We start from the raw sequence: 12,213 nt of genomic DNA on the forward strand, positions 1-12,213 counted from the left end.
GTCACTAGATCCTATAACACTGATATTAGTTCATGGTGGAAAATTGAGGCCTGGAAAGGTTAAACAAGGGACTGGCCAGAAGCACAGCCCCCAAAAGTCCACGTTTTTTCCTTTTCATGAAGCTGCCTCCCCAGGAAATGGTTAGTGACAGGGCCAAGGGCTCATCATGTATGCCTTGGGCGAAACAAAGGAGTGAGGCACACGGCTGCGGCCACCGCTTCCCGCGGCCTTACCAAGCGCCCAGCGTCGTACCCAGCTTTGTATGCATTTTCTCACCAGGTCGACCCTCATGACAACAGGTCAGGCAGTCGCTGTTACCCTCGTTTTCCTGAAGCTCAGGCAGGCTAAGTACCCAGCTCAGGATCAGTTGATAAGAAGCCGAACGGTTGCTGAAGCCCAGGCTGCCTGAACGCAAAGCCCATGCCCCATGCTCAATGAGCTGCTGTCTTTCATGAAGTGCCAAACAGAAGGGCCGAGTGTGTACCAGTGTGATCCATGTCCCCGGACAGGCCGGAGGAGAGGAAAGGGAGCAGAAGACAGGGGCGGCTCAACCCGAAGACCCATTCAGGACTCCCATCCGAGGCCCTACCCACGAGGCCAGCTGCCCCAAAACCCCCACGTGAATCCCACGTGATTCCCTGGATGTGCTCAGTATGACGGCTAAGAGCTCCTAGTATTCCCTGTTGACACGGCACGTAGGGGGGTGCCTTACACAAAGCAGGGGCTCAGTAAGTGTTCAGTATCGCCTTCTACTGAAACCCCATCCCACCAGTCATTCCTACTCCGTTATGCGGACTTTGAGGGGTGACCACGGACCAGCTATCTCACTTCTCTGTGCCTCATGCCCACATCATACAGGGATAGAATGAGAGTAAAATGAGTGTCATAAGGGTACTACATCCTGGGAGAATTTTAGGCTTAGAGAAAAGTTACGAAGCTAGCACAGAGTTTCCACATACCCCTCACCCGGGGTCCCCTAAAGTTATCTCGCACTCCAGGGGTTCATCTGCCAAAACTAAGAAATTCCAAAACTGGAGCACCATGATTTAACTCCAGACTTCATTTGGGTGTCACCGGTTTTTCCCCTTTTTCTATTCCAGGATCTAATCCCACATTTGCATTTAGGTTAACAATATGTCTAACATTTATTGGGCAAACCCATATATATCAACTCATTTCATGGCTGCAATCACCCTATGCAGTGGGTACTATTATTATTCTCCTTCCCCTTAGATAATGAAATTGAACCTTCAGAGGTTAAGTAACTTGCTCAACGTTACACAGCTAGTAAGACCAGACGTCAGGCCAGCTGCGTCTGACTATAGAGTCTTTCCCCCAATGACCAACCAACACGGTCTCTCAGGAATTTAAATTACCAAGAAAGCCTTGGCAAAAGAAATCTAAACTGCAGTTTTTCACAATAACTTGTCCTCTAAGATCGCCTGGATCTTCCCACAAAAATAAATGAACGGAGCACCTCCCGGGACTGGCCCTAAGCACACCACAGAGAACAGGCCCAGAGAGCGAGCAGTCTGGCTCGGCAGAGACACAAGTCAAAGGGCAGGATGGAGGGGGAAGTGAAGGGTAGGCACGAGGTGCTAAGGGACACAGAAGGGGCACCTCACCCAGAAGTTGAAAGCTCCCTAGAGGAAGAGACATGTAAACTATGGCTTGAAGGTTGAGTTGGGACCAGCCAGGCAACATGGCAGAGGCCTGAGTACTGAGAAGACATTCTAAGCAACAAGAACAGCGTGGGCAAAGCCTGGAATCAGGAAAGATCCTGGCATGTTGTGGCTGATTACAGAGTCCAAGGAAAGGAGAGGAGAACTAATAGCAGTAGGAGAAGCAAGGCCAGACCCTGGAAGGCCTTGTACATCCCTTGTGCTACTCCAGGTCACGACAGGCTATGCGACAATGACAGACAACGCCAAGGCCTCATTGGCTTAGCACAACAAACACCTATTTCTCACTCAGATATCTAAGTCTGATGCAGGTAGGTCAGCCGTCCTCCATCCTGTAACTACAGCTTCTAGAACGTGGGCCTGGGAGACCCCTGCAGAAGAAAGGAGACGTATACTGGCCCACAGCTCTTAACTTCCTGGGCCTGGAAATGACACGTCACTTCCCCTCACATGTCACATGGCCCCAACCTTCATGGCAAGCAATTGTAGCCTGTGTGCCAGGAAGACACGACGCCACGGTAAACTACGTTCTGTGTCAACCCCACCATGCTCAGGAATTTGAAAGTTCCCCTGTGGCCCTGAGGTGCACTCGAAGTTTTAAGCACAAGAACCCTGTGGTCTAATTTGCATGTTAGGGAGCTCGGTCTGGCTGTAAGGTGAAGAAGCAAGCAGAGGGAGGGATGACAGGAAGCAAGGAGGCCAGCATAATTACAGTATCTGGAGCAAGCCATAAGGGTGACAGAGCAGGGACCGAGGCAGGGAACAGAGAAGCGGATGAACGGAAGAGTTTTGTCAGAGAGAGAGTTGACAGAATTCCCCGAGTGACTGCACATGGGAGGTGAGGGGAAGAGTGAATGGAAGATTAGGAGAAAGAGGAACGAATTAGGGAAGGAGCCCAAATTTCTGACGTGGACAGCCAGGTGGCCGGGGGCCCCAGGCACAGAGGCAGGGAGAACCGCATGGCATACTGGGTTTTGTAACCGGCCAAGCAATAGAATGGGGGGGGGGGGGGGAGGGGCCTGCTTGTATAGGGGAAGCACGGAAAATTAAATCCTTATTCTCTCTGCAATGGGAAGTCAATAGACAAGGCCTAAAACTAAAAAAATAGGACCAACATAACCATATTTAGTGATATCAAAACAAAACAAAACAAAAATCAGCCAAAAGAGTTTCAAGTGTCTGCCTCCAGGGAGGAAAAAAACCCAGGGAAAATGGATGGAAGCCTGCCATTTTCTGCAACAAATTTTGTAGAAGTAGTACTCTTTAAATAAACTATATGCCTGTATATTTGATAAAAATGACTGCTTCTTTCAAAAGAAAAGACTGGTGCAGGTGTTGCTACCTTCCGGGGCTGTCTTTGACCCCTTTATACAGAGGGGTGTCCACCAGGATTTCGAAGCGCCCCATGCTGGGGAGGGAGCTGTGCCTCATCCCTGCCGTATGTCTTCATTTACGCTGTGCCCCTGAACTTGATTCCCAGAAGAATCAGAGGGGGCTTTCTAAGGGAGACCATGGTTGGCCTAGCTCTTGAAAAGTCATAGAATTTCCCAAAGGACGGAGCACTTCAGATGGGTGGTGAGGGTGAAAGCCTGGAGGTGTGAGAGAGAGATCCGTTCTGGAATGATCGTCGCTCTGTTTGGCGACCCAGAAGACAAATGGGATGGAGACAGAAGCTCAATCGGGCAGCTGAGGGAACTGTTTGGTGCAGGGTATTCACACAATGAGGCTCATGGGCCACCTGCATTAGGGTCCTAAGGATCACTCAGCGCTTCTCTAGCCTCAGGAGGGGGATCAATCTGCATTACACTGTCTTCTCCCGGTGAATCTTGCATACACTAAAATTTGAGAGTCACTGGTCACGCACGAGGAGATAAGGTCCTAAAATAAAGTAGTGACGGTATGAATGGAAAGGAGGAAAAGGTCATCAGATCAGGGGCCGTGTAGACGGCAAGGGCCTCTTGGATCCAGAGCTGGCCCCACCAACAGTGAGGGTAAGTGGCCCTATTGCCTGCAACACCCAACACTTCCTGCCCACCGTTCCCATCATTGCTGCCTCGTAAAGGAACCTCCATTTCACGCAACATGGGGTGAAAAGTACTGAACTCTAGTCTCAGCTTTTCCACTATGTGTATGATTTTAAGAAGTCATTTCATGGGTTGGGTCTCAGTTTCCCCAGCCATAACATGGGGTGGTTAGACTAGATTACCAAAGGTTACCTCAAATCTAACCTCCTGAAACAACTGCAGATGACATCCAGAATCTAAGAGAACTCCTAGAAATCAAACAAACAAAAAACCAAGAAAGAACCCCAATAGAAAAATTGGCCAAGAATATGAATAGGCAACTTATAAAAGAAGAAACCCCCCAAAAATGAACAAGCCTATAAAGAGGTGGTCATGCTCACTGTAATCAGAGAAATGCACATGAAAACAATAGGTGTCACTTTATACTTATTATTAGATTGGCAAAAAAACGGAAAGCTGGGTCGCGTCTCACTTGGCAGGGATGTGGGGCCTTGGGGACCCTGGTATGCTGCCGAAGGAGCGTACACGGGCACAGCCAGCCCGGAGAGCAGCCTGGAACCACTTACGTCAAATTAGGTGTGTGCTTCCCTATGACCTAGCAAGTCTGCTCAGGCCCACATGCGTCTCCCACAGAAACCATCACATAGGTCCATAATGGAACCCACATGACGACACCCAGTGCAGCAGGCTAGATGAATGAGCAGGTAAAATTTATAGAATGCTACAGAATAGTTATAAGCAACTGACTAGATGTGCATATGGCAACATGGATGGATCTTAAAAGCAATGCTGAGTGAAAAAAAAAAGGGGGGGAACCCTCTATAATACTCAAAACCCTGAGAGCACACAAATCCTTACAGTGTCCCACAAGGCCCTAGATGCTCTCCCTCCCAACCCCCACTCCCTTTACCTCCCTGACATCCTCTTCCAGCCCCATCCCCAGTGCTCACTCTGGCCCAGCCTCACCAGCCGCCCCGCTGTTGTTAATGCACACAGGGCAGTGATGCTGCAACAGGACCTTTGCATTGGCTGTTCCTTCTGCCTGGAATGACAAGTCCTCAAAATCCCCCGCCCCTCCCTCCACACACACACACACACACACACACACACACACACACACTCGGTCCCCTTACTCTGCTAAATGTCTCCCTTAGATAATGATCAAGTGTAATAAGTGAAAAGTAGTAAGTACTGTCTCCTTACTCCCACCTTCACCACGAGAATGGGAGCACGATTTTTTGCCTGTTTGGCTCATAGATGCCTCCTAAGGCCTAGAACAGAGCCTTAAAAGAGGCACTTAAGAAATTTTTGTTGACGATTTGAATGATTACAGCACTATACCACTTACGCACAAGTCAAATGCACTTTTAAACACAGTCCATGGGTGTCATCCACTGAACGGTGAGTAAGCATGAGGGTAAACAGCATTACGTTTAAAAAGGGACGGGCACTGAGGAGGGCCTGAGCACTGGGTGTTATACGCAACTGAAGAATCATTGAACAGGGACACCTGGGTGGCTCAGCTGGTTGGGCATTTGCCTTCAGCCCAGGTCATGATCCCAGGGTTCTGGGATCGAGTCCCACATCGGGCTCCTTGCTGAGTGGGGAGCCTGCTTCTCCCTCTGCCTGCCGCTCCCCCTGCTTGTGCTCTCTCTCTCTCTGACAAATAAATAAATAAAATCTTTATTAAAAAAAAAAAAGAATCATTGAACATTATATCAAAAACTAATGATGTACTATACCTTGGCTAGTTGAATTTAAATAATAAATAAACAAATATACAAAAGATAAATAAGGGAGGGGCCTAGCATGGGAAAACGATGAGAAGGTGCCATTTGTTGAGAAGTGTGTGTCATCTAAGCTTGTGTACCTGAGATGAACACAGGGAGGTGACAGGAAAGCAATGTCTGGTCCCCCTCCCCTCTGCCCATCGGCACATCTGTTGGGAGCTCCCCTCCCTGCCTGAAGAAGCAAGCAAAGCCCCGGCTCTGGGAAGGACCCTCTGCTCCGTCTGCACAGCAGCCCTCTGTCAGATTTCAAGGTGGCAACGGAGCTGAGGATACTTCATTAGTGACAATGCATACAACTCTCCCAGCTGGTCCGTTTCCTCAGAAGCAGGCCCTGCCTCGAGGAGGAGGGGACTGGGATCCACCCCGAACAGTACCTTATACTGTAGAAGGACTTGCAACTCACAAAGCCTTTCCACAGCCTTCAAAGATGTTACTCACTGGCCCATTGTATGGACACAAAAACTAAGGTTTTAAAAAGCTTAGCAGTTGCCCTGTTTCATCTGCCTAGTGCCAGCAGCAGGTCTTTTTGATGCCATGTTTTGTGTGTTCCCTACCAATTTAGTCTGCTTCTCTGCACAAAGAAGATGTCGATGTTAGGGAAATTGACCAAATTAATTCTCCCAGACTTGATTTTGCATGATTCTGCCGTCAGCTCTTTCCTGTTGCTAACTGCTGTTTGTCTCTACGATTCAAATTCAAAACCTGTGGACTTGACACAGGCTGTCTAAAAGCTAATGTTAGAAAATAAGGGCAAACAAATCATCTATTACTATTAAGACTTTAAAAGGATTATCTGTTCTTTGTAAGCAGCCAGACGGTGGAGACAGCACGCTGGCAATCTGCTCCAGCAACTACAGTCCTGATCTTGCTGAGGGGTGAGGCGGGACCCAGTGGGAATGTGGGGCGATCTGAAGGCAATGCTGGGTGTTTGACAAGGAGCAGATTAGGAAAGGGTACAGGCTAACTAGTTTCTTAAGCAGACCAATTGTTTAGGCCAAGAGATTAACACTTAAGAACAATACAGTCTGGTATATGACTTGGGGTCGACTAGGCTGCCAGTCCCTGTACTCACTGAGGCCACTGTGGACTCATTCCCAATAAGCACACTGGATCAGAACAGGCCTGATCCTTTGATCTGGTCTCCCTCAGATGCAGTCCGTGCCTTCTAGTTCTTCTTCACCTCGCTGACCTTGGCCCAGTGTGGGCTCCGCACAGTGGGAGCTCCGTAAACCTCTCTGATCTGCAGCCTCACTGAAGCTCATACGGGAACCACTTTATAGGGAAACCCTGACACCTTACAAGTCTGCTACTAGGAAGCTTCTTTGGGATTATCAGTTTCCAGTGAAAACCCACTTGGGCTGCTCTCGTCTCAACCCCTCACCCCCACCCAACAAACACCAAGTAAAAAGAAATCACCATAATGATCAGTGTTATCTACACAGGAGCTGCACGGACCCTGAGCACATCACAATCTGTCTTTCTCATTTCCCCTCCAGTTAAAACCGCGATTGAACTCAGTGTGTAGTCCTAAACTTTAGAGATTATTAGAACCTAATACAATCCCTGGCACAAAGTAAGCCTTTGAAAAACGGTAACTTCGGGGAAAGGATGAGTCCTTTTAGCAGCCCCGGTAAGGGAAACCTTTCCCCTTCAGATGGGACTCAGACGACTAACGTTACCGGACACCTATCAGCTGCTTGACCTTACACAAGTCATTTCACCCCTTGAGACTTCAATTTTGTCATTCATAAAAATAAATGCCATGGACAAGAGCCATCCCTTCCACCTCCAAATTTTGACGTTTATGATTATGCATTTTAGTGCAAAAGAGCTCTACGAGCAGTGAATTTTGATTTCTCTAGCCCTTATGAAGGGCTTTTGCACTGTTTTATTTAAGCTCAAAAGGAAAAAAAAATGTTTGGAGAATGAGACAGAACTCTGCCCTCAGACCTTGAAACACGGGTGGAGAGTCACCCAAGCAAACAAGAACATTACAAGATACATCCTACGCACATAAAGATACATGAGCTGTAGCTCCTAGAAGAGAAAACAAATCTCTCGGCCTGGAGATGCCAGGGGGTGCTTCAGCAAGGAGGAAACACCAGAGCTGGGATTTCAAGGATGCAGGGCAAGGTAAGAACATGTCAAACAGAGGAAAACATGTGCAAAGTCCCCAAGAGAGGTAAGGGCATGACACACGGAAGGATCGGCAAGGGGAGAACACTGTAGCTACAGTATAGACAGGAGAAGCGTGTTGCGAAATAAAATGCGAGAGGCAGAAAAAAGCCAGATCATGCAGGATCCTGAGAGCGATGGAAACAGTTCTTATATTTATCCTAAAAATTATGGAAAGTCATTGAAGAGCTTTAAGCCAAAGGGAGATATGATCAGGTGTGAATCTTTTAAAAAATGACTCTGGTAGGGGGGCACCTGGGCGGCTCAGTCGGGTTAAGCATCGGACTCTTGGTTTCAGCTCAGGTCAGGATCTCAGGGTCATGAGATCAAGTCCCAGGCAGGGCTCCATGCTGGGCATGGAGGCTGGTTAAGATCCTCTCTCTCCCTGTCCCTCTGCCCCTCCCCTTTCCCCCAGCCTCACACTCTCTCTCTCTCTCAAAAAAAAAAAAAAAAAAAAAAAAAAAGACTCTGGCTACAGCTATGCAGAAAACAAATTAGAAGGGGAACACTAGGATATAGGGGGACAGCTGGGGGAGAGAGTCCAGGCGAAGGAGGATCATGGTTTGGTGGTGGCGGCAGTGGGGATGGAGAGAAGTGGCAGATCAGAGAGGCCCTGAAGAGGTAAAGGCAAGGGAACTTGCAAAGGACTGGATAAGAGAGGGAGGGAGGAAAGGAGGTGGCAAGGATGAATTCTAGGTCTTTGTGTACACAGTTGGCTGGATGGTCTGGTCCTAGAGGGATACTTAGAGCGACCAGAGCTGGCTTTCATTATATTGAGATTTATATGGCACCACAGTAGAGATGCCAGGCGGTAGCGGGCGCTATCAGCGTGCTGCTCCAGGCACCAGAGTTGTGAACGTTGAGATGGGTTCCTCCACGCATAGTCAGCTAAAGCCACAGTTATGTATGAGATCACCTGGAGAAAAGAGTATACAAGGAGATGAGAGGCCTAAGCAAGCCAACATGCAAATGAGTATTTAAAAAAAAAAAAAAAAGGATGAATCAGCAAGTGACTGAGAAGAATAAGAAGGAAGAAAAACAGGAAAATCTCTTCTCAGACTCTGACAAATTGTCTTTCATCAGTTCTGCTTTTAAAAAGAAAACCTGAAAAAGCAAATTGCCACAGCCAAAGGGAACGATTAAAAATAAAGAAACTCAACTAGTCCATGTATATAATGATTATTTCTTGGCTTACCAAGGACTGCCTCTATCAAAATTCTTACTTGTTAAGGTAGATTGTTTATTCATTCATAGAGCCCACAGCACGCTTCCCTTTAGGTAGACTATCCTTCCCCACCAGCTGACTTTGGGCTTGGCCATATGGCAACGGATGTGGGCAGATGTGATATGTGCCGTGTCCAAGCAGAAACTTAAAATATGCTTAATAGATTGGCTCCTGCTCTCTTGAGTTTCTGTCCTCCACTGTGAGAACAGCGTGTCTCTTCAACTGGGATCCTGAAATGAGAGGGTACAAAGAGCAGAACCCAACCCAGCGAAGCCCAACAAAGGCATGGTTAATTCAGCCCTCTGATACCACGAGCTAGAAATAATGTATGTGATTTTTAACCACCGAGCTTTGGGGGCTATTTGTGAGTGCAGCAAACGATGACTAAGCCACTTGTCCAGAGTGAGAATTCTTTAAAACTAAATTAATTATTTTTAACTCCTGTAGAAAGAAGCAAAGGTACTGTGTCTAGGACATATTATACACCTGGTGCTAATTGTCGTTTTAATCCTCACAACAATTATTTGCATGATTTTACATGAACAAACTGAGGCTCAGATAAGCTAAGTACATTACCACGATTACAAAACTAGCAAAGAGTGGAAATGGAACAAAAAATTCATCTGATTCCAAAAGCCGATGCACTCTCCATATTGCCATATGAAAGAGTTTGCTAGAAATCAGACCCCGATCTCCTGCATGGGAAGCAAGGTAAAAGTGGGTGAGCCACCACTGCAGGCTCAGCTCTACTCACATCTGTGGGTAGTTGTGCTGTTGTTGAGCAAGCCCAGGGGAAGGACGCAGCAGGAGGACCTCGGCAGCCCAGGATCTGAAATCTCACGTTGCCACGAGTTCCACCTCTCTCTCACCAATGCTACTGCAGCTCGGAACATGGAGGTTGTAAGGTGCAACTCAGGGATCCAGTCAGATCACACTAAAAATTGGGAACAAAGGTTGCCTTTCATCTTGGTCTCTACAGCCATGTAACCCAGGGTGATTTTCTTTTTAAAAGCTCACTATGATCAACCCCCATGAATTCAGCTTGGTTTTCCCATCTAATCCTTGGTGATGGAAACCACATCTGCCTTCCTGAATCTTGAGACAAAATTAAACCTTTAACGTGTTAAATACAAAAGATAAGCAAGATCTATTAATCACTTAAGAGCATCCATTTGTCCTTTGAGGAGTTTTATGCTCTGCCCGGAATTTATCGTTGCCTTGTCGATCAGTGAAGGTGGTGACGTGTAGTGGAAAAGCAGAGGCTTTGAAGTTAGAAAAGTCTGGCTTTAAATCCTGCTCTGCCTCTTACTAGCTTGTGACATTGGAACCTTGACTTTATCTCTCCAAACATCAGTTTCCTTGGTGTAAAACGTAGATGAGAAAAGCTAATTCAGTGAGTTGTCTGGAGATCAAATGAGATGGACTATTCACCTCTCCACTGTGGATCCCTGGCCTCTGCCTTGAGCTGCAAAGAAACTCAGCGGCCCGGATGAAAGCCCTAAAAGCAGCATCTTCCATCAGTGCTTCTTATCCCCCATGATGGCACACACAACACTGTATCATCACCACCATCATCATCACCACCATCACCATCGTCATTATCACCATCATCATCATCATCACAGGCACCAACAGTGTCTGACACCAGTGAACACCCACTACAACATTTTTCTAAGCTCTTCCACACATTACCTCTAACCCTACAAACTTGAAGCAAAATAAATTACATTATACTCATTTTAGAGATCAGCAAACTGAAAGGTGAAGTGGCTTGCCGAAAATCAGAGCTGGTCCTCCTCGTGCCTGTCTAGTGCCTTTCCCACTCACGGCACCACCTCCTGCTCCTGGGTGCTAACCTGTGTGTCTCTCTCCATGGTTTCAGTGAGACCTCTGAGAAAAAAGAAAAAAAAAAAAGAAAACAACAACAAAACACATTTTCCTATCAGGACCACACAAACTCTCAAAAAAAAAGTATTGATTAAAAGGCTTGTACACCAAAAACTACAAATCGTTGCTGAGAAATTAAAGGAGTCTAAATAAGTGGAGAAACATTCTGTATTCATGAATTGGAAAGCTCTATATTGTTGAGGTGGTCATTGACATCCAAATTGATCAATAAATTCAACAACACAAAAAAATCCCAGCAGGCTTTTTGCAGACATTGACAAGCTGATCCTGCTATTTGCATAGAAATGCAAAGAACCTAGAGCAGCCAAAACAATTTGGAACACAGTCGGAGGACTTATACTTCCTAAGTGCAAAACTCATCATAAAGCTACAGTAATCAAGCCAGTGTGGTACTGACCATAAAGATAAACATATACATCAGTGCAATAAAACTGAGAGTCCAGAAATAATCCCTTATACTTATGGTCAATTGATTTTCAACAAATGTACCACGGCAATTCAAAGGGGAAAGGATAATCTTTTTAAAATACAGTGCTGGAACAACTGGATATCCACATGCAAAAAAAATTAATTTATATTCCTACTCACGCCATACCTAAAAATTAATTCAAAATTAACTAAAGCCTAGATGTAAGAGCTCAAACTATAAAAGAATTAGGAGAAAATCTAAGATGTCTAAAATCTAGAGGAAAATCTTTGTGACCTTGAGTAGATAAGACACCAAAAGCATGATTCAAAAAAGAAAAAATTGACAAAGTGGACTTAAAACCACATCACACTCCTTGGAATCAAAAAGACAGATAGTAACAAATGTTGGTGAGGATGGGGGGGGAAACTAGAACCTTCGTAAATTTCTGCTGGAAATGTACAATGGTGCAGCCACTTTCGAAAACAATTTGGCAGTTTCTTAAAAAGCTAAACATAAGGGGCGCCTGGGTGGCTCAGTCCGTTAAGTGTCTGTCTTGGGCTCAGGTCATGATCCCAGGGTTCTGGGATGGAGCCCCATGTTGGGGCTTTCTGCTCAGCAGGGAGCCTGGTTTTCCCTCTCCCCTTCCGCCTGCCACTCCCCCTGCTTGTGCTCTCTAGCTCTCTGTCAAATGAATAAATAAAATCTTAAAAAAAAAAAAAAAGCTAAACGTAAATTTACCATACAACCCAAGAAGTCCACTCCAAGCTCTTTCCTCAAGAGTAATGACAACATATGTCCACACAAAAGCTTGCACATGAGTGCTCATAGCAGCATTATTTCTAACAGCCCAAGAGTAGAACCGATCCAAACGTCAGTCAGCTGACGTATGGATAAATAAAACGTAGCATATCCACACAATGTAACACCATTTAGCAATAGAAAGGAACAAAATACCCACATGGGCCACAAGTTGGATGAACCTCAGAAATGTTACGTTAAG

The 12,213-nt window shown here is 46.2% G+C and overlaps 1 long non-coding RNA gene across 2 annotated transcripts in view; it reads right to left on the bottom strand.

The window, feature by feature from the left end:
• Positions 1-12,213, bottom strand: part of LOC123800143 (uncharacterized) — a 66,105-nt gene that overhangs the window by 35,697 nt on the left and 18,195 nt on the right. For both annotated transcript variants that reach the window (XR_015721808.1, XR_006781827.2), the window contains exons 2-3: positions 10,624-10,786; positions 9,651-9,830 (exon numbers count right to left, since the gene is read on the bottom strand). This is a non-coding gene — a long non-coding RNA (uncharacterized LOC123800143). The remainder of the gene's footprint in view (positions 1-9,650; positions 9,831-10,623; positions 10,787-12,213) is intronic.

This window comes from Ursus americanus, chromosome 2, assembly GCF_024610735.1.
Source record: "Ursus americanus isolate L20-20 chromosome 2, mUrsAme1.1.p, whole genome shotgun sequence".
In the NCBI taxonomy this organism is placed as follows: domain Eukaryota; kingdom Metazoa; phylum Chordata; class Mammalia; order Carnivora; family Ursidae; genus Ursus; species Ursus americanus.